Raw genomic sequence first — 27,631 nt, 5'->3', positions numbered from 1 at the left:
GGCTGATCAACTTGTTCTCCCATATTAAAGATGGTATACCAATTTTGTCCATTTTCAATGATTTAACATAATAGCCTTTTGGTTGAGTTTCCCGGTTCTTCATCTCCTTCAAAGATGGTTTCCACATAGTCGTTATGCACTTTCTTGAGGGTAGCATTAAGTTGGATATAGTCAGCCAGGTCTTGTTTATCACCATATTTCTTCCAAGCATCATACCGTCGCCGTTGCTTCTTCATAAGGCGCTTTATGTGACCATTCATCCACGGAAGATTCCACCTGCCAGAAATAGTCTTGGTCGGGATGTACTCTTCCATCAAGTTGTTTAAGGTTTCTTTCAGCAAATTCCAACTCTGCTCTACACACCGGTTCCCCTTTGTGGCAAGAAAGTCCTCACAGAAGGAATCCAGATCTTTTTGTATAGCTTCCACATCTGCTTTTCTGTACATATGGATTGTTCTTGGTTTCTTCTTGTTGGTTTGAATGTTAGTGTCACACAGTGCTGTCACTGCCTCATGATCTGACATTCCAGGAACTACCTTAACTTCGTGAATGCAATCTGGTATGGTGGTAAAGATCAGGTCAAGGATATTCCCTTGTCTTGTTGGCTTCATGCTTAGCTGTTCAAGGTGAAACATGTCTATGATATCCATCATGGCTTCATTCACAGGAAGACCATACTGAGGGTTTGCATTGATGGTATAGTTTTCCCAGTTGATCGAGGGCAAATTAAAATCACCGCACAGAATGATCTTCGGGATGTTATTGTTGGTGAAGATTTTTTCCATATCAGATTGTGTGCGTACACAACTTGATATGCGATCATGTATGCCATGTATTACCGTACTATGAAAAAGTAAAACTATAATACCAAGAACCAATAATTAAATCAAAAGAAGAAAAAAAAATGTATATAAGTACTTTATGGGAAATATTTTTAAAAGATCAATTGAATACCTGAGTGGAAGAAGGCCCCAGCTCCAATTTTTTACAAAAATTAGTTAGACTCATCATTTTATTGCCAGCAGATTGTTCTTCCAAATATTAAGCTTTTTCTTAATATCTCAAAAACAGTTTTGGTGGAGTTGGGCCCTTCTTCCACTCAGGTATTCAAATCAATTTTCATCAAAATCAAAAAGGAATTTCTTCAAAATGTTGACCTAACTTTTGTTTTCTTTCTCCACCAAATCAGTAAATGTGCAAAATTTGCACTATTTTTGCCTTATTTCAAGTTTTCTGACTTCTTTACCTGACAACTTCAAAAACACGCATCTCATATAAGGCTATTTCATTTAAAATCCACACTTCCCCTGTCGAAGATTTTGGAAATATCTTCCACAAGGGGATGGGAGTGAGAATTTCAAATGGAAAGAACACATTAGCAGCTCCAATTGAAACTCGCCCTCCCTCTGTAGAAGATTCAAGTTGAATCTTTCTCAGAGGGTGTATGAAATTCAAATGGAGCTACCTAATGTGCTCATTCCATTTAAAATTCATACTCATCCTATGCAATATATTTCCAAAATCTTCCAAAGGGGGAGTGTGGATTTTAAATGGAGCTGCCCAATTAACATGGAAAAAAATAATGTGCTGGAGCAAAAACAAAAACTGTTCTGCAGGTCCTACTGACAAAGATTTTACTTTTGAGGAGATTTATGTGTTGTGTTTTTTTTTGCTGTATACATAATATGTGAAATAAACATCATCTTTAGGCAAAAAACAGATTGATATTGACCCAAACAAAAATGAGCGAATCAAGTGAAAAGAATTGTCAATTAAAAAAAAATGTGATTGTTAGGATCCATTTGAAAATTAAGGTCTGTCTCTCGCACAGAGTTTTTATCCGTAACACAAAGGCAGAGCCTTTTCAAGCACCAAAATCTACGCTCTCATTTTGTAAGGAAAACTAGAGCGATAACCGCACCATAGCTGAACCATGTGGCTTCGGCAGTATATTGTGGTAGGCCTATACCACTGTCACCCGGAGGTATGACCGCCCGAGTGGTGTTAATGAAAGAGGAGAAGTAAAGAATATAAATGAACTAGAGGAACTGTGCCTTTGCAAGGGCACGAGGTACCGTAAGTTAGGCGGATGACTGTGACGATCTGATCAAGCAGCAATACTGTGCAGGATAGGGCTAGTATTAATTTTAATCAGACTGTTTCATTAATTGCCGCTTTTAATATAGGCCTACCTTGATCGTGAGAAGCTGGCATTTTGAAAACTTGACTTTTGGCCTCTGTATGACCCCCTTAATGAATTTTAAAATATTTAAAACATGTTAAGAATGTCATAAGGATCATTGCATTTAAATTCCAGCTCAATTGAAGCATTTTGAAAACATGACCTTTGACCCCTTTATTGCCCCTTAATGACCTTAAATGAATTTTAAAATATTTTCAACATGTTTAGAATGTCATACGGATCATTGCGCTTTAAATTTCAGCTCAATCGGAGTATTTTGAAAAACGTGACCTTTGACCCCTTTATGACCTCTTAAGGACCTTAAATGAATCTTAAAATATTTTTTAATGTTTAGAATGTCATAAGGATCATTGCATTAAAATTGCAGCTCAATTGGAGCATTTTGAAAACCTTGACCTTTGACCCTTTATGACCCCTTAATGACCTTTAATAAATTTTTAAATGTTTTAAACATGTTTAGAATGTCACAAGGATCATTGCATTTAAATTTAAGCTCAATCGGAGCATTTTCAGTTAAAATGACCTTTTTTGACCCCTGTGACCCCTGGATGACCTCCGACGTTTGGAAATATTTTTATCACATTCTTTATGTTTTCCTCTTTCATATGACACCACTCATGGGGTCATACCTTCGTGGCATTTAGAGATATGTCCATTTCAGACCAAATGGTTAGTCAGTAAGCTAGTAAGTAAGCTAGTAAGTAAGCTAGTAACATACACTCTTATAGGCTGATACCATTTCATGGTTCAGCAAAAATGATACCAAAATTGTTGTCAGTGGTGTATGTATAGCTAATTATATAAGTAAATTATGGTTTTTTTCAGCTCCATTCAGTATCACAACTGGTAAATTAAATAAGAATTAATATTCTTGATGTGTTTGTTTTTGGCTCTTTAATGTAAAGCTACCAATTATAAAACAATATATTTATTGATATATTTTCCAGAGATCCTAAGATAATTGATTTTTTCCAATTAACATAGATTATAATTAATGATAATTGAGGTATGTCAGTTGCTGCTTTATAAGCAGGAATGTGATGTACATTCTATGCATAATTAACGTGTAAAAACTCAACGGTGATGACGTAAAGAAACCTGGCACGCCATGAAATTTTTGCTTCTACCCAGGTCACACCCACGGTGTGCACAGTCTAATGGAATTTCATGCAGTTTAAAAATAGCTGGCTCTAGTTTGATATGTTATATTTATATTAAAAAAAATATATGATTGTGATAATTATGATAACTTGGATTCAATGGAGGGATTAGTCAAAAGTGAATTTGATGATATTTATGTTGAACATGTTGAAGATATGATAGTAAATATCAGAATTCTTGTTGTGCTTGTGTTTGTTTTGGTATTATCTCAAAATCAAATTTCAAAGCATCCGAACATCGGTAATTGAGTGTATAACTAATTATCAATAAAATAAGTATAATTATTTTTTGGCAGATTATTGTTGCAGTATTTAATATGTGTTGTGAACCATGCTATAATTCTCTTAAGTGTATCATGTTTGTGCAGCTACTGTTTTGTGTATTAAATTGTCCGAATAGAACAAATTTGATAGGGTTCAGGAAATGTGGCTTCCTGAAAGTAGATTGGTACTCTACCAAATGATGGATGAATTCACCAGGCCTTACACTTACATGTAATGTTTTTGTATGGTAAATTCTTTTTGAATATAAATTTAAAGCTTTTTATTTTATTAAAAAGGAAAGTGTTTTGCATACCTTTTCAATTAGGTGTTGACTTGCATTCTATTATGTAACAAGGCCTGAAATATATCTATTCTATTTTTTGGTGATTTTTTTTCTACATCGTGAGTGATTAAAAGGGCATTTCGTGATCCACAGCATCATCCCCCCACTTTTCTCAAAAAAAGTTTTGTATAAAAGTGGAAACCTCTGCCTACAAAATGTTTATGTACCAAATATTTCTTGCAGATTAATTCGTTTAGCAAAAATATTGTGAAATTTGAATTTGAAATTACAACACATTGTCTATGCAGCAGTATAATACAAATAATCATGCATAACTTGCAAACGCAAAATCGGAATCAACTGAAACTTTGGGAATAAGATTTTTTCGTGGATATCTACTGAAAATTGTCATAAAAAGTGGATGGTAGGATCACGAAATACTCCTTTATTAAATGATTGTTAAAACAAGACTCAACATCATGTATCAGTAATTAAGGTTTTCTATCTTTTACACAACCAAGTTTGAGATCCTTGTTACAGCATACAGGTTTATTATAATTATTTCGGATTTGCCTACGATGACAAAAAACAACACAAAAACGTTTCCCAAGACATTTTGTGTTTCGATCATCAGCGAAGGTTTCTTTTCACATGTAGCCAAGTTGATGATGCCTGTGTATCAGATGCTTAGCCATGTTGATGAAAGTTTAATTTAAGATACAAACAGCCTGCCATGTGCAATCATGGCAAGCCTCGCTAAAGACACCTCACCTGGCTGCATTGAAAATGTCCATAGGATTGAGGCGAGCATTGCATGAAATAGCCTGAGGGTAGGGCTGAGCTATTTGCATCTATAACTTGACCTAGCAGCGCAGCAAGAAGCCGATAACTGATAGCATAACATTGGGAAATAGAAACCTATACTATTACTGCGATTAGCTGTGAACTTGAGAGCTTCATTCATATTTTCACACAGGTCCGGTTTAAAAAATTTATATGAGAAACTATTAGGCCAGGTAAAATAAAAAACATGTTTCGCATCTGGGTTTTCGGGAAAAAAAGGAGGAAGAGGGGCTTTTTATTTTCTATTTTTTATTGCCAAATTGATAAAATACCCATACTTAGAGCTCGGTGTGTAGCGAACACAAACAATAATGCCTGGAAAAAGGAGGAGGCCTTTTTTATTTTGTTGTTCTGAGAGGTATGCCCCCTCTAATGATCACAAAACCTTCCCAAAATGTTTCTTGTATATTAGCAAGGCTATAGAAAGCATCTAAAATTCTTAAACATATTGGTTGAAAAATTATAACTGAATTTCAAAAAATAAAGATGTAATTGAAGAAACCTAAAAAAAAAAGGAAGTGGGAGGGGACGTGAAACATTGTAGTTTCGTAAAGAAATTTCCTCCCATTCTATTCTTATTTGTAATGTATTCTTGTAAATAAATAAGTAAATGGTATTACGGTAATATTGTGGTAATTGTTGGAGTAATAATGTGATAAACATGTTTGTTATTTTCCTTTAAATCCGCTAGAAAAGATGAAGCCAAAATTTCAAGAATATTATAGGGTCTAGATCTATTTTCCCAATGCTGATTTCAAGTGAGACTAAAATATTACATGTTGCAATTTTTAAAGGAAATTGAATGTGTATTTCAATTTATCTTTTTGGGAATTTAGTTTTAGTTATCATTAAAAATATGTGATAATCAAAATTTGGTTTTGTAAGCCTTATGGATATCACAATTTCCTTTAAATGTGTTATCAATGCTGGCTCGTAGGCTTGAAAAACTTGACTTCATTTTTTCGCTATGATTTTTTCCCTGAAAGAAATATATGGAAATCTTGTTCAGCAGTTGGTCCCAGATGTCTCCCATGCTTTGTATAACAAATTACCTTGTAAGGGCACACACCACTAAATAATCGTCCCATTGAAATACACGGAAAATGCAAGAAAGTAAGTTTGTTTTTCTACCCCATGTAACAACATTTTTAATATTTTGATCAAACCAATGTCTTAAATAAAGATTAAACTTTTATTTAAATTTAATTTTTGGGACAAGTTAAGACAAACTTGAGAGATACTGAACTCCTGAACAGCGCCATCCCGAATTTCAGCCGACACGCCGCCTCCTTACCAGTTCCGCCATGATATTGTTCCGAGGGCCTATTACCCATGCACATTCGATTCAGAAAATTTTCTGAACAGATATGTAATGTTGAGCTCCTATTCTATCTTTTTTATCAAAACAACCAAGAGTCACTCAAATTTGGTTCCCTCGTGACGCCGATATATTTCGCATAGGTGCTATTTTTTACCGGAACTAGGAAGGGTTACACCAAATGCGGAAGGATTTAGTGTAGTGCACCCTTATAAGAAAAAATATTTTTGATATTCTTTATTTTTGGAATCAGTGGTCAACATCCTAAAAAGTGTAATTGCTTTTTTATCGCTAGTCACTCCAAAGTTATAAAACAGGGCTCCAAACAAGCTCGGACTGAGTGAAAATATGATACTTTTCGCAATTTTCAGCATTCAAGGGCCAGAGCAACATTTTGACCATGTTAAACCACACCACTCCACGCCATACATAAATTCTGCCAGTCACATTTCCCCAATATGAAATTTTTTAAAAGTAAAATTTCAATTTTAATTTTACTTCATTAAAGTTTGGCGGAGGGGTTCGAACTCACGGCGGCGGACTGCTTTGGACACACTATAAACCCATCAGCGCCTTAGACCACTCGTCTACTTGTCTTGTTTGAATTCATTTGGAACTTATTCAAGATATAATCGCAACTTCAACATAGGCCTACCACGTGACAAGCAAAGGCAGAAAACGTACCATATTTTGGAATTATATTTCAAATAAAAACATTTATGTGTATTATTAGCGCTCAATTGTGGTTAACTCATGTGTTTTATACAAAAAAATCAACGATAAGCATGATAACTGGGCGCCTATATGGACAATACATTATATCGATTTTGACACGTGCTTGTGTCTCAGTACATTTCCATGGTCAGTAAAATACTATAGAGAAAAACCTACCATTTTTCTTGTATACACGCTCGATGTTTTTATCAATTACATAAAAATCCATTTTAGACCCCAAATGTTTCTTCGGGAAATAAAAGATTAGAATACCATAAAAACGAAACAGTAATCTTTTTGCGGGTCTAATGTTATTTATACATAGATTTTTAACGCTTTTTCTATCCTTATTCTTGCTCAATTAAAAAAATATTTTGGCGATATAAAATTTAAATAAAATTCTCTGCTTCATAAACGACCTCAAATATGCCACAATTGGGTATCATGAATAGTTATATATGATGTGCAGTTAATATTCATATTTTCTTTTATACAGAGGATGCTTCAGTTTTGACAGGAAAAATATTTCCTTGAAAACCCTCTCACTCGGTTATTTCAAAACAGTAACCACGCTTCCCTAGAATGTGCAATAATTCAGCATTAAAATTTTTCTTATTCTAACAGCAAGCGTTTCTAGAATGAATTATGGCGAAATGTGGTGTAATGTTAAACTGTATTTATAATCCCATTAACATCAGGAAAGTGACTTGGTTTACAAAAATTTATGTACAATCACAATTTAACATGACCGAAAAGCGACATGCGATCATTTCACCCCCCCCCACTCTTAGATCATGCATAATATAAGGACGTGTCAATAGGCATATGCCTTAAGTTTGGGGGGGGGCGTGTTATGGGTAGATAGAACGGTAATTTGACACTCTAAAATGTTAAAATTCCAAGTTGCGTGTATTATTTTTTGCAAGATCTAAAATTAAGAAACCCCATCATTAGAATTAATTGATAAATTTCTCTCTTGGGAATTGAACATTTGGTCATGAGATAAAAATGCCGTTATTTTGTCATCATTAGGCCATAATATAGTATGCTTTGACTTTAAATGTCTATTGAGACCCAATTAAAGGTTCAGTGATTATTTTCAAAACGGTTATAATTGAGTTTTGATCTTATAATTACATTTTGCATCAAAATAATTCCAAAGATGTTTCATTTTTTCAGCACCGAGATAACCAAAAGTGACCACTTCTATGATATTGGGGCCAAAATAGCTCAATTTCAAGCACGGTCTTAAATTGTCAATTCGACGAACTTGCGCTTTGAAGCTAATTTCTCGTATGCTTTAAGAATGAAATCGCGTATTTGTAGACGGAAATAGAAAAACAGACTTTTTTTTCTTTGCAAAGACATCAGTTTCAGTCAAAAATCTCAACTTTTTGGCACTTAAAATCAGGTAATAATCATGTCCATAGCATTTAAAAATGAGTCTTCGACGGGCACACACAACTAAATAATCGTCCCATTGAATTACACGCGAAAATACAAGAAAGTACATTTCTTTTTATACCCCATGCAACAACATTTTTAATATTTTGATCAAACCAATGTCTTAAATAAAGATTAAACTTTTATTTAAATTTAATTTTTTGGGACAAGTTAAGACAAACTTGAGAGATACGAACTCCTGAACAGCGCCATCCCGAATTTCATCCGACACGCTCGCCTCCTTACCAGTTCCGTGCATGATATTGTTCCGAGGGCCTATTACCCATGCACATTCGATTCAGAAAATTTTCTGAACAGATATGTAATGTTGAGCTCCTATTCTATCTTTTTTATCAAAACAACCAAGAGTCACTCAAATTTGGTTCCCTCGGGGCGCCGATATATTTCGCATAGGTGCTATTTTTTACCGGAACTATGAAGGGTTACACCAAATGCGGAAGGATTTAGTGTAGTGCACCCGTAAGGTACGTACCTGGTAAGTGCTCATTATTGCTTCTACCAAAGTGCAGTCGATGAACTCAAATCTTATCAGAAAACTCCATGAAATGCCATACAAACTAGAGCGATAACCGCACCATAGCTGAACCATGTGGCTTTGGCAGTATATTGTGGTAGGCCTATACCACTGTCACCCGGAGTCTGCAATGGACATAATCTCGAAATGCTACGAAGGTATGACCACCCGAGTGGTGTTAATGAAAGAGGAAAAGTAAAGAATATAAAATAAACTAGAGCAACTGTGCCCTTTGCAAGGGCACAAGGTAAGTTAGGCGGATGACTGTGACGATCTGATCAAGCAGCAATACTGTGCAGGATAGTATTAATTTTAATAAGACTGTTTCATTAATTGCCGTTTTAATATACCTTGATCGTGAGAAGCTGGCATTTTGAAAACTTGACTTTTGACCTCTGTATGACCCCTTAATGACCTTAAATGAATTTTAAAATATTTAAAACATGTTAAGAATGTCATAAGGATCATTGCATTTCAATTTCAGGTCAATTGAAGCATTTTGAAAACTTGACCTTTGACCCCTTTATTGCCCCTTAATGACCTTAAATGAATTTAAAAAATATTTTCAACATGTTTAGAATGTCATAAGGATCATTGTGTTTAAATTTCAGCTCAATCTGAGCATTTTGGAAAACTTGACCTTTGACCCCTTTATGACCCCTTAATGACTTTAAATGAATCTTAAAATATTTTTTAAATGTTTAGAATGTCATAAGGATCATTGCATTTAAATTTCAGCTCAATTGGAGCATTTTGAGAACCTTGACCTTTGACCCCCATTATGACCCCTTAATGACCTTAAATAAATTTGAAAAAATGTTTGAAACATGTTTAGAATGTCACAAGGATCATTGCATTTAAATTTAAGCTCAATCGGAGCATTTTCAGTTAAAATGACCTTTTTTGACCCCTGTGACCCCTGGATGACCTCCGACGTTTGGAAATATTTTTATTATATCTTAATACTAATTATGGCGTGTCTGTCCTCTGTCCGCTGCTGCTCAGCGTCGGCGCGTGGCTGCTTAACGCGTGCTCATGTTCAGATAACGCGAAAGGCCGCTGTTCAGATAACGCTTAAAGGCCAAGTGCGATCAGCGGCGCGCAGTGCGCTATCGCTATCAGTAGTGATGCGGAGTGCCGACGGGCGCAAAGTAGCATCGGAAAGTATTATAGTGACTAACAGGTGCATCTCATCGGACCAATAGGCCTATTTTAAAGACATGATTAACATACCCGCTTATGCTCACATTTCTCCCGATTGAATTGACGGCCTACATCCAGACACTTCTAAAATTTCGGGTATTTTTGGGTCCTCCGATGTGGTTGCAGGACAGGGTTTGGAAGAGGCGAACGATGGGTTTTCAGATTATAGGTTCCAAGTAAGCGTCACCGCTACAAAACAGAGTTGATAGTTGTGTCTTAATCATTGAGAGACATATATCGTATAGGTCAGGACAAGTATTATAGGTAACGGGCGTTGGGTAATTAGAGATAGGCCTATCACGAGAACCGCCCAACCCGAGAACCGCGAAATCTAGTTCTTTATGTTTTCCTCTTTCATATGACACCACTCATGTGGTCATACCTTTGTGGCATTTAGAGATATGTCCATTTCAGACCAAATGGTTAGTCAGTAAGCTAGTAACTTAGTAAGTAAGCTAGTAAGTAAGCTAGTAACATTCACTCTTATAGGCTGATACCATTTCATGGTTCAGCAAAAATGCCTCTGATTTTGCATGCTTACCACAAAAAGAAAAAAAAGCCTCAAATTGAGTTGGTCAGGTCTGTAGAACAGGGTTTTTTGTTTACCTACAATTTAAATTTTAGGAACTCTACATTACATGCACATTCTTTCCTGACAAACCTGGTTTTACATTTTGTAATTCCTGAAAGCTGAGAAAACATTATCAATGGACACATCATCCTACTGCACAATTGATATCAACCAGTCAAACATGATGATGTGCACATTGACTTCAGTTTCAATTGCAAAAGATTTCAGGACATACCAATTTAGTCTGCTACCAAATTCTCCTCATTATATGAACAAGCCACTAAAAGGAAAGCATTGTGTGACTCTGACCTGGTAGGGGCTGTGTAATAATTATGTGTACCCCGGGATGGTGAATTCTGAAAATGGTCTGCCAAAAATCACTTCCCCCCTTTGGCCGTGCCAAAAATCTCCCCCTTTGACGTGCCAAAAAACCTTTGCCCCCCCCCCCTTATTTTGATATGACAAAAAATCTTTGTCCCCTTTTGGGCTGTGCAATCATGGAGCTATTATAAGATGGAGAGGAAATAGATTACGTAACACATTGAAACCTTGTGCCGATTTGAAATCTGACAAGCTATTCATCGAAAGGTACCTTTTGTTTGGGACAAAGGGCTTCCACCATTAAATCGGTAAGCTGACCCGACGCCGACAGTATATTAACGCTTTACCTAGGAGGCTACTGTCAATAAGTGATCAAATGCAAGTCGCGTGAAAGCGCTTAATGGAATGAAAAGTACCTATTGTTATACATAAACCCAAGGGTGTGATTGAGTAGCCGTAAGCACAAAAGGCACACATAAGCCGCTAATGCATAGTTCGTTGTCACCCCACTGACATTAGGTGCTTCATTTAAATAAATTGAATGCGCCTGCTGAATGATTACACATCATGGCTGCCATGTCTCTAATGGTATTAAATAGCTACGTCCCGGGAGCTACGTATACATGTAACATATAATAAGTATACCGGTATAGGCCTATATAAAAGTTGTTTTACAAATTGAGATTTTATTTTATTTTATTTTAAGAAGGAGAATGTCATAATCAGTGGCGTACTGAAGGGGGGCAGCTCTTCTGTGAGAGGTCTTGGGAGGGGATGAGGTTGAAGGAGGGGATATGAAGAATGAGAGGGGACTGGAGGAAGAGAGAAAGAGGAAGAAATAAAGAGAAATAAATAAATAGACGTAAATAAATAGAAAGGTAAGGAAAATGATAGGAATGAGAGGGGACAAAACGTAAGAGGGGATGGAGAAGGGAAGGGAGATAAGAAGAGGGAGTGATACTATAGCAAGTACAGAGAAAGGAAAAGAAATGAATGACAAATAAATGTAGACCTTATAATAATTATTATAGAAACTAAACACAGCCCCCCCCACACACACACACACACACACACATAGGCCTAACACTAACAGCACTATAGGCAGCCATTCGATGATGCCAATGCCTTTATCGTTACGTATTTATACGCCCAGTCTGATGTATTTTACACCTGCCAAGCACAAGTCACCCAATTTCGAAAATTGGACGTTGAATGTACACTCTCATGAATATTGATTGGCAACATTTTCCAATATGTCAGCGCTCAAATTGGACACAATAGAACAATAGACCATTCAGTGCATTGTGTGCAATAATGAACCCTGGTGGCAGGGTAAAAATGGGGTTGGGGTAGAAATAGTTGGCGAGCCAAAAGGGGGGCAACCAATTGGGAGCACCTTCGGAGAACAAGGCACCTGGGCACCTTGGGAGAACAATGCCAGTGCATTGAAAGGTTAACCCAGGTTAAATAAGAATGAAATAAATTTCTGGCACCCATTTTAAATAAAACGTTCTAAAAAGGCTTAGGAAAGCAGTACGGAAACGCTTCATGCAAATTTCCTGCTCGCTGCGCATGTAACATGTACCGTATCTAGACCCAGTGCAAAGGGGGTGGGGCAAAGATTTGTGGGTAGGCCGAGAGCAATTTTTGGCGGACTGAGGGGGGCATGCAATTTTTGGCAAGCTGTTTGGAAATTCTCCCCGTGGCTCATAATTATTGCACAGCCCCTCACACATGTAGGATTTCGGGGAACCAAAATTTAAAAATCTGAAATTGTCTTATTCAATGTGAGGGCAATGAGCAGGAAATTTGTCAAATTTTAATGTGTTCCTAATGTTTTCCTACACCTTTTTAGGGCATAATATAGAAAGGGTGCTCAAAATATCTGTGCAAAAAATTGCTTGCCCCCTCACCCCCCTTGACCTGTCCAAAAATGCTTGCCCCCCCCCCATTTTTTTTGGCCTGCAAAAAAATATCTTTGCCCCCCATAATGCACCACCCCTGGGTACATGTAATAATTGCACCACCCATAAGTGTGGAAGAACCACACTGACAACTGAATATTGTTATTTTACCTTCATATTTTGAATGTACAATGTAGTATTGTAGAGCCATACACATGTAGACCATTTTTTATTGATGATTTCCCAATGGGCACACCTGACGTTGAAATTTCGACGTTGAAATTACATTGAAATCACGTTGTATTTGCAAATGGACTTCAACCTAATGGCCTTCAACTTGATTTCAACCTGATTTCAACCTAGAGATCAGGTTGAAATTTCAACGTTGTATCAACGTCGAAATTTCAACCCAATTTCAATTTAGAACCTCTAGGTTGAAATCAGGTTAGATTGAAACCGGGGGTTGAAACTTCGACGTTGTATCAACAACGTTGATTCAACGTCAAAATCCTAACCTGAGGCTGTGCCAACTGGGTTATTGATTTTGTATCAAAATATAACAATGCTTGGACTACGTACGTATCAGATGCTTTCCAAATGAGTCAATTTTGCAAGGGCTCTTCAAAATTTCCCAATCATTCAGGATCGATGACATAAGTTCACGAAGCTGTAGTAGTAGACGACCCACTCCCAAGTATAAAAATATCAAAAACAAACTCATTTGACATTTTCAACCTGGGTTCGGCAAAGGAATCTAAACCGCGATGCTGCTATCACTAGTATCAGTCACTAAAGGCTTATTTATACTGATCAAGAGTACAGCATGGCTATCATGCAGCTTTTCATTTTTGGTGGACGATTTAATAGCTTTAAATGTAGTCACATCCATCCATGCATGTTCACCCCTACTTGTACACAGCTCAATTCATATGAATGCCAAGGCAGGCAGGATGATCAGGATTATTTTTATTCAGATATCCTCCAGCAGGTATGATCACCTTATCACATCATCATTAGCAGTGAAACATTTTTCTAATCGTTCTTGATAGGCCTCGCAGTTGTCAAAAGGCTCAAACTTTCCTGGCAGTTCACATACTAGTCTATTCATGTTACTGTACATACACACACTCAGGGTGCCCAATTTTGAAGCCATGTTATCATCCCATGCAAGTCCGTCATATTGTTATTGACGTATTCTTTGCAATTTACCTTCTTTCTACTGCTATTTTGTGGTCCAAAATTCCCTCGCTGAGCTGTTCAATGGTAAATACCTCTAGCTGAATACATCCACATCTCCTTACAGCTTCAAAATTCAAACATTCAGGAAAGTATTTCTGATACATGGTACATGAGTATCTCGTTGTGGCTGGCTGAAAACCAGGAAGTAAACAGTTCAGGGTTGGCAATATTTTCAGCCCGAATTGCTGAATATCCAGAAGTCGCCCAATATTTTTCTTAACCATTTTTATGAAATAGATATGTACCAAAGTTGCGAGAACCAATCATGAAAACATGGCTCAATTTTGCTCGTAAAAATTCCAGCGACCAAGTTTCTATGAGACAGAACATTGTCAAAAAATCGTGGGGGTAATCTTCAAAAATTGCCCAATTGGGTTATAAGTTCGCAATTTTGCAACCCTGAAATTGAAACTGAAATCTGAATCGTAAATACCGGCAGACCACACTCGAAACCTATGCCCGGGCATAGGAGATGCTTCTTTTGCCTATATTTATTAGAAAACATAGCATTTTGCTTATTCCTGGTAGGGGTTAGTTACTACACTACTAAACTGCAAGAAAAAGAACATGCGTGGGGAATACTGTAGTTTGGGATTGACCGATCTCTGAGTGCCCCTTTAAGAGAGCCCTGGCCCTTGAGATGCATTAATCAAACTGTTCTTTTTGGGGGATCAATATTTTGATAAGGGGGATAGTCCATAAAATGATTCCAATCACCACCCCACCAATATTGGCGCCTGCATGTATGTGGATAAATTATGATCAGTTGGTTAAAACCCTATTCTTGATCTTTTTACATTATAGATGGAGGACTCAGACATCATAGGAACTTGGATCACATGACACCAGGGCTATCTCGGATGAGATGGACTACGCAATACCGCTACCACTGGGGCTGACACATTGGATGAATTGGATGGTAAGTCAGTTAGAAACCAATTAGGCCTACTATGAAAAACAAATAATTATAATTAATAATAATAGGCGTACAGGTGACTGAGCGAGACAAGACCCGTTACTAAAATAACTTTATGGGCACAAAGTGCTATTTTAATGCTAAATTGGGTCAAAATTAGGACATAAATTGTATATAACTGGGCCAAATTGCACATTACAACTTTTGGTCAATTTTGGTCTGGTATTTTCCTGCCCATCCGGTCTTACATGCAGCAGATGTGAAAATATTTAATCACTTTTTCTCAAAACCTTCATCAAAATAGTAAAGAATGGCAATGTGTGAAGAGTCCGGTTTGGAACTTATTATATGTGACGTGTCATGTCAAAAGGAGACACTTTTGGGCAGGATCATGAATGGAGAAAAAATCTGCCCGGGGATGATTTTTTTCACAGTTTGGGTTTGTTGCAAATTTGTGATGTTATTAATGTTAGAAATATTGTCTGATAGTTTCAGACCGGAATATAACTGGCATCTTGTATTTTTGGAGACATTTTTCAAGGTAATTCCTATTCTCAACATTGTCAATAATATTTTTAAAGGCCGATATCTCAATTTCCAATTTTATAATACCATAACTTAAAAATTCAATATCTTCGCTTAGGAATGTCCGATTTCATTGAAAAAAAGGGCGTTGTGGAGCAAAATATCTCTATATTTAAGATATGTAAAAACCTCAAAATTGATAACCTGCCCAAAAGTGTCTCCTTTTGACATGACACGTCACATATATTTTTTGGTATGACCAGGGCTGGACTTGTCCATCCATGTCTTGTGCACCAATGGTGTGTAATTTTGTTGTTGGGCCTATAATATTCTATGAGTACTGACCCAGTGACGCATCTTCATAGGGGCAAGGGGGAATGTATACCCTCAATCGGTTTGAACATTTAGAAAATCCATATGAAAAATTGCCACAAAATGGCTTGTGCCCCCCCCCATCAGGCCTGGTACCCCCCAATCATGGTCGGCGCACACAACACCTCTAGCTGTACTAGCCCAACTGCGTGTGGCATTTTAATGCTCATACATGTAGTATCCATAATTTTTTCAATATAATTATGTTATCATGGTAATGATTTGGCATTGGCATAAACCCTAATAATAAATAAAACACAGCTGCAACTTTAAACATGGGAGGTCTTTAGGAGAAAAATTGTGTGAAACAAATGGGATCTTTTGGAGGGGAAGTTCCTTAAAATGGGTTCTTTCGAGTGCAGATGCTAAAAATTTGGGTTTTTCTTCCTACAGGATTTTGGGGGTAAAACAGGAAGAATTTGTCACAAAAATGGTATAGGGAGCAAATATGGGCACTGGTTTGGGGTGGAAAACTATAATAAAACTATAGTGTCTTGAGATGAATGGGCCACTGGGGGCAGGCCTGTACGCAGGATACATTGAAGGGGGTATGGGTCTTACAAAACCTTATTAGAATGAAAAGTGCCCTTCCACATATTTTTAACCCCCTTAAAATTGTCCTCTCTTTTACTTTTTGAACACTGTATCACCAAAAAGTGGACCTTAAATTATTGTCAATTTTTATTTCTCCCCTTTTGGACCTTTTTATCGGAACAAATTGGACCTTTTTAGATTATGGGTTTGCGGGTGGGATGGGGGGATGGAGTTACATGCAGTTGGCGTTCGTAAGTTTTCAGACGTGTAGGGAGTCTTGATTTCCCCAACTGTTCTAAAATAATAGCGAATTCACCAATTCCCACCTTGCTACATTCCCCCTGACTGACTGACAAAAGTGAGGGGGGCACATGGTCCCCCTTTTGCACATGCCACTGGTTACACGTCTGACTGGCTAGTGCCTCCAAATTTTAAGGGCCAGTCCTTGGCATGACCTTTCTTAAAAACATGATGGGCCATTTTCAAATTACTCCAAGTCGGTGTCACAGGTGTTTCAGTGAAAATATTTCCAAAACACAGTTCTAGACCTTTGTTAAGAGCCAGAAGTACCAAATGGTTACATTACAAAAACCAAGAAAAAAAGTTGGGATCTTGATGGCACACAAAATCAGCAAATCCAATGATTTGATGAAAGCGCCCTCGTGCAAACTTCAAAGCATCATAACGGGCTGCGCCATCAAGATCCCAAGTCCGAACAAGTTTGAAATTAAAGACCTCAATGGTAAGTTTCATTTTTCAGCAAAAAGTTTTTGGGATTTCGATGGCGCACATAGTTAACAGAGGTCAAAGGTCATAATTTCCTATTTTCGCACATTTTTACATGCCTGTATTATTGCGCGCCAACATCACCCAACTCTCGGAATAGCATTTCATCAAAGAAGAGGTAATTCTCTGCAAGTACTGAAAAAAATTTTTGGAAGGGAGATCTCTAACACTCTGGAACAGTCTCGGCGTGGGGGAGCGGTCACTGAAATTTAGCGTTCAATATAGGAGGTGTGATTAGTGTAGTGGCATCAATTTGTGTAGAAAGAGGAATTGGTTTTGGGCGCTGGGAATTGGTTTTGGGCGCTGTGTATTTAGAATGGGGAGTGAAGGACTATGGCATATTTTGATAGGCTATTATGTAATTATGTATCGTTCCATTATCCAGGCCGGACCGAACCGAGACTGTGGGACAGTCTAGTTTATGGCATGGAAATGTTTAGATTTTGTCAATTTTCACGGAAAAATTGAAGGGGCGTTATTAGAGGGGAGCGTTTATTACAAACAATACGGTAGGCCAATTTCTGGCCTACTGAAATGGGCCATGATGTAATGTATCTTTAAATTGATCTGGCTTGCATGCTTGTGATTGGTCGTCCAGATCTCACTATGATTTAAATCCTCCTGGCACATGTCATTACCATTCACTACATCATACACAACAAGTTAAACTCTGTAAAATTGGATTGATAAACAAGTATGATTGACAGTGTGTGTTAGAGACAAAGTCCTGGGGTAAAGTTCTGCTTAAAATCCAAAGTACATAGTCGGATTTTCTGAAAAGGCTTTGCAAAAAATACATTAACATAAATGACTTTCCCATATAGACTACCTCGTAAATTGCATGAAAACTGAAGTGGGGGTAGGGGGTCTACAAGGTTGAAGGATGTGCCAGGGGTTTGGGTATTTTGAGCAATTTTGGTATATCGATTTGATGGGTGGGGTTTTAGTGGTGAATAATATTATATTTATAACAATAGGCTAGAAAAAGCCTGGACAAACCCAATAGTGAAATCACTAAATTAAAGGGATGCCCATTACATCAAAAACAAAAACAAAATAAAAAAAACATAATTACGACAAGGACAGGTGGAATGGAGAAATAAAAGGAGACCAAACGAAATGGCTACACGAGGTGGAGACAAACAGCAGATTTAAAGGCTGGTAGGGAGGTGCTTTTGACAACATCCTCGGGCAGGTAGTTCCACAAGGTGGGAACATATGGGTAAAAAGACCTTTGGCAGAGTGTGAGCCTTCGGAAAGGTGTATCAAGAGAGAGGCTATTGCGATTGCGGAGAGTGGGGTGGGGCTTGAATGGGTTGGGAGAAGAGCAGAGGTGGTTGAGGATCTTAAAAAGATGGCTAAGGGCAGCAATGTCACGACGCTTAGACAGGCTTGGGAGATTGCATTTACAGAGAAGGTCTGCGTGAGAGAGATTCCAGGGGGTGAGGTGTTTCCCATTGGGTGAATTGAGAAATAATGACCCACCTGCAGCTGAGTTATTGTTCAGCTTGCTAATGAGCTTCACAATTTCCCCAGGGCTGCACCTGAAATGAGATAAAGGATTATCAATGTTATAATGAGGAGCAGCAAAGTCTGAGGCAGTATTCATATTAAAGCACTCAGAAAAGAAAAGGCTAAAAGTATTGGCAATCTCAAGAGGAGTAGAGGTGCAGGTTCCCTTGTAATTGATGGTATCGGGAATGGAGGATTGGCCAGACCGAGACTTGACATAGCCCCAGAAGGATTTAGTGGGAGAGTTATTGTTCAAAAGGCCATCAGCAAAGAAAGATTGCTTGGCAAATTTCAACTGATTTGAAAGGGCATTCCTAGCAGCTTTATATTTGGTATAAATGTCGGCTTTAGATGTTTTCTTCCACTTGCTGAATTGCTGTTGACAGCATCCCAGTTGGCTTTGCTATATAACCAAATGGATCTGTCCACAGCAGCTTTAGGATCTGATAAGGTGAAGTTTGACATTACACCTAATTACACTATGGTGGCAGGCACCAAGGGGGGAAAGGTTGTTAACATCACAAATTAAGCTGGAATCGTTGGTGTAAATATGGTCAATCAGAGATTGGCCGGTGGCCCAAAAACAGGTGGGTTCAGAAACATGCTGAAATAACTCATGGCTGGATTTGAAATCCATTAATTCATTGGTCAGGTAGTGGGATGGGTCTAACAAATCAACATTGAAGTCACCCATGATGCTGATCTTAGTATTGGGAGGGCACGTGGCAGTAACTTGAGCAATACTGGAACTCAGTTGAGGGAGGGTGTTGGTAGAGCGGTAAGGAGGGCGGTAGTACAAGCATAATCTCAACTTCACTTTCTTTAACGTACACTCAACCCATAACGTTTCACAGTTTAAAATGTTCATGTTACGACATAATTGTGGATTCAAAGAATGATGAATCAGTAAACAAACGCCACCACCACGTGATGGCCGATCATTTCTAAACACAAGATAGTCATTATTAAAAGTGAGTTCATTATCAGATATCTTATTGTTCAGCCAGGATTCAGTAATGGCAATGATTACAGGTTTGCATTTGGGCAAATGTGCCCTTAAAAGCGCACACAATTAGGGCAAATATGGGTGCTTTTTGTGAAAAATGTGTGTACTGATGGGTTGCAAAAACAGCAAAAAGTGAAAGTCTGCCTGGCACATCTCCGTACAAATATTTTTAAGGACCCCCAATTAAATGTCTTGTTTTAAAAAGAACTACCAATGGAGAAAAAATTTGGACACAAAACCCAACCCAATTTGTTCATTAAAAGAATTTTCGACCTCAATTCTGAAACGCATCGTAGCCCTATGATACAAGTGGTTCATTATATATGTTAAGAAATGAGGTACATTCTAGTGGTACCTCTTTTCTTATCATGTACCACTTGTCTTATCATGTACCACTTGTCATGAGTCACTGGAATTAAAAACTGGATTCCTTGCCCCTATATAATATACATAACTTTTGTTAGCAGTGTGTTATTATTTTTTGAGAACAATGCAAACATAGTCACAAATTTATCAAGGGGTGTTACCACCTTAACCTCCTTTTAGTTCTGAGGTCTTCAATTATAACACTCTTAAACATGCTGAACAAGTTGCATCTACAATTATAACACACCCAACCATGCTAAACAAGTTTCATCAATGTACAAAATACTCACAAGAAATGTGCCATAAAAAGCTTTTGGCCATTTTCTTGAAAATTGTGTATATGTGACATTGCTCACCAATACCCCTTTTATGACACCCTTTGGCATGTTTGTGATGCTAAACACTATTATTTTCAGATTTTAGACACCTGTAAATGTACCAAAATTTGACAAAATAAGACCCAATTATATACAAATGTTCAGGATTTTTGAAATTATTTCTGCTCCATATTGAACAGGAATAATCAGAAGGCAAATATCTGCTATCTACTGAAGATAGCATAGTAATTTAAATGATTATTGTGGGTAGTTGGAGAATTTTCTGTCCAATCAAGTATCAATCAATCAATTACAACCTGGGGAAACAATATTGATTGATAGGTTGGTTGATTGATGATGTTTCTCCAGTTTCAGGCTAGGTAAAAAACCACTGCATGTATAATTATGTTCAGGAATTGGGATTAATGATCATTTTAATCAATGATAGCTTCATGTAGTAAACACAGCCTAATTAAAAAAGTCGCCACTAGTTCCATCCCCATTTAATCAGAGTCTGATGAGCTTATGGCAAAATAATTCAGTTCGGGGGCACTGCTAATTCAAAGACGTCTCTGATATCAAAGACTCTTCAGTGCCGAGTCACCTGACAGTATCATAATTCAAAGACGTCTCATAAATCACATACTCCCTAGTCTCAACCCAGCCGTAAACGATATTGTAAACGTGAACTGGCGCAACGGGAATAATTTTGTGAGTAGGCCTAATCAGCATGATCAGGGTTGTAGCTAGCCCAAGTGCTGCTAGCTCCTGCTAATTTTACTATCCAATTTATGAATTAAATCACGGGCTCGGGATACACTCTTTCTAGTGAACGTGAGAAATCGGAGAATGCTAAAAAAATGTTGCTCTTTTTCATTATTGAGCTTAAATGCTGCAGAATAATTTTGCTCCCTCGGCGACATTTTGCAGACTTTCAATTCTCCGGACACATCAAAACTGTTTATTGGTTATTTTCGGAGCATATATTTTTTTTACAGATTTCCAACTGAGCCGCGAATTTTAGTTTTAGGCCTATGAACACTCGTGCTCAATAATTCCTCCAATTCCGCCTAAGTTTAGGCTTTTCTGTTTTGCTTGAGGGGGTGTGCTATAATAGGCCTATAGTCATTATATCTATGAAAGATAGGCCTATAATTCCTAACAAATTTCCTGCGGACCTGACTTCTGCATGGGTATGAACCTGCTCAATTAGGCCTATATGGATAAATGCAAGTTAGCCTTTTCTTTTTTGACAGAGAAGGGTGCCTGAGGGGATGTGCTCCCTCAGAAGTTGGAGAATTATTTTCAAAAAGTTATGAAAGGCACAATAAAGTCATTTGGTGTAAAAGTTTACACTTATTATTCAGTATTATTTTGGGCATAACAGATTTCAACGGACCCGACTTGTGAGGGGGATATTATCCTCAAACTAAAAGCCAATTGGTGCATCATTTTGCATTAGGCCCCTATTATTAACTTATTTTTCCGACCACCATGATTAAGCATAGCCTATTATAGCCATAACCATGTCATGATAATGCATAATATGTATTTTAGAATGGATTTCCAGTGGATGCGACTTCCGTGTCACAAATTTCAAGCATGAACATAATTATGATGCGCAATGACTCAGAACGTACTCTTCCTCGCTTCTTCTTGTTTTCTTCCTTGTTTTCTTTCCACTTATCCCCTTTCGTTTGCCTAAAATCCCGGATATTGAAATGAACCTGGGTGGCTGTGGCAAAACAAAATTTTCAACCCAGTTTTGCTAATATTTTGTCCTGATTTTTAAAACATTTTCGTCCCGGTATTGGCAGTTATTTTATATATGTTTTCAGTTTCGGGATATTTCTTTCAATTTTTGGGAAATCAGACCGAAAAAGTAGATCTTTTCATTTTCCCTCCCTTTTCCGCCCTTCAATTTTTTTTAGGGGGCACTATACTGCCCCACTGGCTATGCCCAGGCCCATACGCAGAGTGGAGCCGTGCGGTGGGGCAAAAGTCCTCAAAAAAATCCTAATTTGCGACCGTAGCGAGCAACAAAATATGTTTTTTATGCTTTTTAGTCAAAAAAAGGTCCAAAGTTTGTGAAGAAGGTCCACTTTTTACAAAATTGCCCCAAAGAAAAAAAAGAACCACTTTTTCAAAATCAGCACCCCCCCCCAAAAAAAAAAGAACGGGCCTGGCTATGCCACTGCTCTGTCACTTCCTTCCTCTCCCTTCTCTCTTTCTCTCTCTGTCTCCCTCATTTTTTTTAAGACCCGGGGCTGCAGGCCCCAAAGCCTCACTCCCTGGGCAGTCGGCACGCGCCTGGTTTACCGTAATTTGTTGATCTATTTTGAGTCACCTAATCATAACATAACCCTACCCCTATCAATAAAATACAAGTGTCCATATTTCTCCAATTCATCCCATGCATCGTGTGCAAGAGTCAGGCCACGAGGTTAGGCCTGAACGTTTCCGTAGGGGCCATTTTTCAAGTATATTTTTGAAAAGTTGCCGCCACAATGCGTGCCAAAAATCGCTCCCCTCCCCCTTCGTTGACTGGCCAAAAATGCATTGTTCCCTCCTTTTTGCCTTGCCAAAATATTCACTCCCCCATGACTTGGGATTTTTGTTACTTCAAAACGTTGGATATGGCTCGATTTTGCCAATCTCAGAGTTTTCTGGGACCATCGGTCAGAATTAGCACAGATAGATATGATGTTTGCACAGGCAGATATTTGCTAAACATAGGAAAGCATATTCGATACAGTCACCTTCGTTCCGATGTGCATCTAGTGCCAAACTGTAAAAAAAAGCACGACGTATGTGATATCACAGACCCCGTATGTGAAATCACTGACCCGTCTTTGATATCAGAGACGTCTTTGAATTAGCAGTGCCCCCGAAGTGAATTTATATAATAATTTTCTATGCACTTTCCTTCGAAGGTTGATACCAAATTTGATATCAAAAGTTTAACATCGTGAGCATAGAAACTGTTGTTTGGAAATTTGTGCAATTTTAAAAATGACATAGGGAGTTGTATAACACGGCAGAGCTAGCGCGAGTGCCAAGAATTACATCGTTTGAATAGGCCGGCAGATTATAAACCACCTCTTCTCAACATCTACACGCATCTGAGAGGTCTAATTTCATTGTCATTAAAGGTTTACCCATGCATATCAAAATGCAAATCAAATACCCCGCTCTTTTAATTGTGCGCAGGCAAGTGTACAATGATTCCTGTATGGGTTGCTTTGGGTCACAGCTGGTACCATGCATTGACTTTTGCATGGTCAATTCCTAATTGTCATTTTTAAAATTACTTGAATTTCCAAACAACGGTTCCTATGCTCATATGATGATTAAACTTTTGATATTAAATTTGGTATCAACCTTCGAAGGAAAGTGTATAATAGAAAATTATTATATAAATTATTTTGCCATAAACTCATCAGACTCTGATTAAATGGGGATGGAACTAGTGGCGACTTTTTAATTTGGCTGTGTTTATATCAATCAATTAATTATCAATCAATGACTGTTCACTCAGTCAGTCACTCAATTTAAATTAATTAATCAATATTATTAATTAATCAAAATTCAAAATTCTGCGGCTAGATTGGTGTCAAGGGTCAAATATCGCGATCACATTACGCCAGTGCTTTTCGATCTCCACTGGCTCCCTGTTGTGTACCCCGTATTGAGTTCAAGATATTGCTTATCACTTTTAAAGCTTTAAATGGTCTTGCTCCATCTTATATTGCCGATCTTTTAATCACATACAATCCTGGCCGATCTCTGCGCTCTGCGTCACAAAACATTCTCCGTCTACCAGCAAGGGGTAAAACTCAATTTTATGGCGAGCGGGCTTTCTGTTATGCTGCACCCCTTCTGTGGAACAAACTGTCGGCTCACATTAAATCATCTTCATCTCTTGCACACTTCAAAAGTCAGTTCAAAACACATTTTTTCAAAATTGCTTTTAATAATTCATAGGAGCCTTTTTTTTGGTCTTTATTTATGATCCTGCGTGCGTTTCGACTTTTTAATTGTCTTTTCCCCGCAGTTTGGTTCCCTGCGTTTCGATACTGTATTTTTCCTGTGTAATTATGTTGTATTTTAAAATGATTACTTAAGCTTTACCTTGCACATAATTATTGTTGGTTTGTTTCAGTGTACTTGCGCTCGTTAAATGTGCAATGTTAGCTTATCTTTATGCAGTGTTTTGGTATAGGTTTTAATCTTGTTCTTAATCATGTTAATTGGTTTTATATGTGCATAGTTTTTAACCAGTGTAATTTATATATTTGCTTTCCATGTATAAATTTGTATCATGTGTTATTATCATGTTTATTGTAAAGCGCTTTGAGATATTATATTGTCGTTGGCATCCGTCAGTCTTCGCAGACTATGGAGTAGCGCCGTCTGAGGTGGTTGGAAAGCATCGTCTTGTGTGGCTGAATAGACCAATGCGAGACTTGCAGATTTTATTGCAGACCTGGCATCTGAAGACTGATGCATCTGGTAGGGTTGGTTTGAATGTTTCACACTGACTGGCTTTGCGCCTTGCTCGTTTTTCATCAGCAGCTTTCTGGATAACGTCTTCTCCCCTTTTTAGGCCGTCAGAGAGATGTTGCCTCCAAGTTTTTCTGTCACTAGCAGCAGATTCCCAGGTGACCCAGTCCATGTCAAGTGCTTTCAAGTCACGCTTACAGACATCCTTGAAGCGGAGTAGCGGTCGACCCTTTCTTCTGAGTCCTGAAGATAGCTCTCCGTGAGAGGAGATCCTTGGGAATGCGACCATCTTCCATTCGGCTGACATGTCCTAGCCATCGGCGGACGTTGACGTAGTAGCGTATACATTGATGGGATACCCGCCTTAGACATGACTTCATTGTTTGTGACCTTGTCTTTCCAGGAGATTCCAAGAATGCGGCGTAGACATCTCAGGTGAAATACTTGCAGCTTCCGTTCTTGTGGAGAGTAGGTTGTCCATGATTCACTACCATAGAGGAGCGTGCTGATTACACATGCCTTGTAGACCGCCATCTTTGTTGTATTGGTGAGCTGCTTGTTCTCCCATACTTTCTTAGATAACCTGGAGAGAGTAGAGGCCGCCTTGCCGATTCTTTTGTTGAGCTCAGCGTCCAGAGATAGATTGTCTGTGGCAGTAGAGCCTAGATAGGTGAATTGGTGAACTACCTCAAGTTGCTGATCACTGATGTGGATTGATGGTGGAGCTATAGTGCCCTGTCCCATGACTTGAGTCTTCTTCAGACTTATGGTTGGCTGAAGAGGTCGCAAGCTGATGCAAAATGATCCATCAGTTTCTGTAGCTCAATTTCAGAGTGGGCAGCTATCGCAGCATCATCAGCGAATAGCATGTCTCTAATCTGTACTTCCCTTATCTTGGTCTTGGCCTTCAGGCGTGCAATGTTAAAGAGTTTACCGTCAGATCGTGAGTGAAGGTACACTCCCTCTGTGGTTGACTTGAAGGCGTGCTTGAGTAGCAGTGCAAAGAAAATGCCAAACAGTGTTGGTGCGAGTACACAGCCTTGTTTTACTCCACTTTTGACACCAAATTCTTCAGACATTGAGCCATCGAACTGAACAGTACTCATCATCCCATCATGGAAAGAACGAATTATGCTGAGTAGTTTAGGTGGACAGCCAATCAGAGGAAGCATCTTGAATAGACCGTCCCTGCTAACAAGATCAAATGCTTTAGTCAGTACTGCGCTATATAAGAAATAAATTATTATTATTATTATTATTATTATATTTCTTTATAACTGTTTATATTATTTTTCTTTATATTTATTTATAGTTGATTGTTTGATCATTTAATATATGGATAATTTTGCTGATTTATGTCTTCATTGATTAAAGCCTTAATTATATTTCCATGAGAAATAGAATTGCAGTTATTTTCCACAAAATGTTGGCAAAATCGGATTTTTATGCCAACTCGTATGTCGCCATCCACACTGCCATATACACTGTACTATATATACGTACAGTGTTCTGAACATCGCGTCACAGAGTTTGATTAATATTTTAATTGTCAAAATTTTATTCAAAATATCGGATTTTGTCAAAACTACAACACCTTAGAAAGTCTTGATTTTTGCAGGGTATGTTAGGGAGCAAATCAAAACTTGACCGCCGGTTCCGGGCGGTTCCGTCCGGTTGGCAGAGGTCATTGGTATATGAATATTCAAGAATGCATAAGTAGCAACCTCCGGTTGGTTTAAGTACATAACCGGAGATTTTAACAAAATGTCGATATGTTTATTACTTGAAATTTCACAGTCACAATAGCGCATACTTGCAAGTACTACACGTTAATCGATTTTTCTTAGTCGTGTATCTATTGTCTTGTCACCAAAGCAAATTAATTTTGGAAATGATTTCTTGTTTATGGTCAAAATTGCTTGAATATATCACCATTGTTTAGATCAGTTAATTTCAGTTCAGAACAGTGTTTCAATGATTTCTATAGGTTTTAACTTAAAAGTACTTTAGAAGTTGTGCATTTATTATTGTGTGAATCACATAGGCCTGTATTGGTGATGGACAATTATTATTTATAAACTACTATAGGGCGATTTCACGAAAGGTCATTAGTTCAAATCTGCCTCCAGAAGACATGATGCTGCATAAATCGCAAAAGAAATCCCCAGTTGAAGTGATATTGATTGACTCATTTGCATGCGCGTACGCAGGAATTTTTCAAGGGGGGTGTGATGATAAAATACTAAAATAAAGAAATGGCCGCCTAGCGGTCATCCCGTCGCGCATGTGCCCCCCTCAGAATTAAGAAACTTTTGGAAAATGAAGACCTAATTGAAGCGATTTGGTAGACGATTTTGGCACTATTAGTGTGTAAAATTTTTAATTGAAAAAGCCGAACATTTGTGAAATGACGGTTAATGAAGCCTTTTTCGTGAACAAGTTTTTTCTTCAGTTGTAGGCCTATAAATTGTGTTAAACACAAATTGGTAAATAAAGCAGAATAAAAAATGGCTGCTTGTTTATCCACTGTGCAGGGGGGTGTCTGAGGGGGATGTGACCTATTAGCATGATTTGTTAGTGTGTAAAATTTTACTTTGAAAAAGCCGAAAATTGGTGAAATAACGGTACATGAAGCCTTTCGGGAACAAGAGTTTTGCCTCCTGCAGAAGTTCGAAAAATTTGCAAAATGAATGTCCGATTGAAGCCATTTGGTGCATAATTTTTACACTATTTAAATCATTGCTTCAAACAGAAAAAAGGGCCCGAACTCAATTTGCACAATAAAAATAGCGA

The 27,631-nt window shown here is 37.9% G+C and overlaps 1 long non-coding RNA gene across 2 annotated transcripts in view; it reads left to right on the top strand.

Moving 5' to 3' along the window:
- Window positions 1–27,631, top strand: part of LOC140140854 (uncharacterized) — a 103,350-nt gene that overhangs the window by 11,429 nt on the left and 64,290 nt on the right. For both annotated transcript variants that reach the window (XR_011857319.1, XR_011857318.1), the window contains exon 3: window positions 14,806–14,920. This is a non-coding gene — a long non-coding RNA (uncharacterized lncRNA). The remainder of the gene's footprint in view (window positions 1–14,805; window positions 14,921–27,631) is intronic.

This window comes from Amphiura filiformis, chromosome 19 (genome assembly GCF_039555335.1).
Source record: "Amphiura filiformis chromosome 19, Afil_fr2py, whole genome shotgun sequence".
In the NCBI taxonomy this organism is placed as follows: Eukaryota; Metazoa; Echinodermata; class Ophiuroidea; order Amphilepidida; family Amphiuridae; genus Amphiura; species Amphiura filiformis.
The sequence above is the reverse complement of the archived record's forward strand: the minus strand, read 5'-3'. Positions and strand labels throughout refer to the sequence as shown.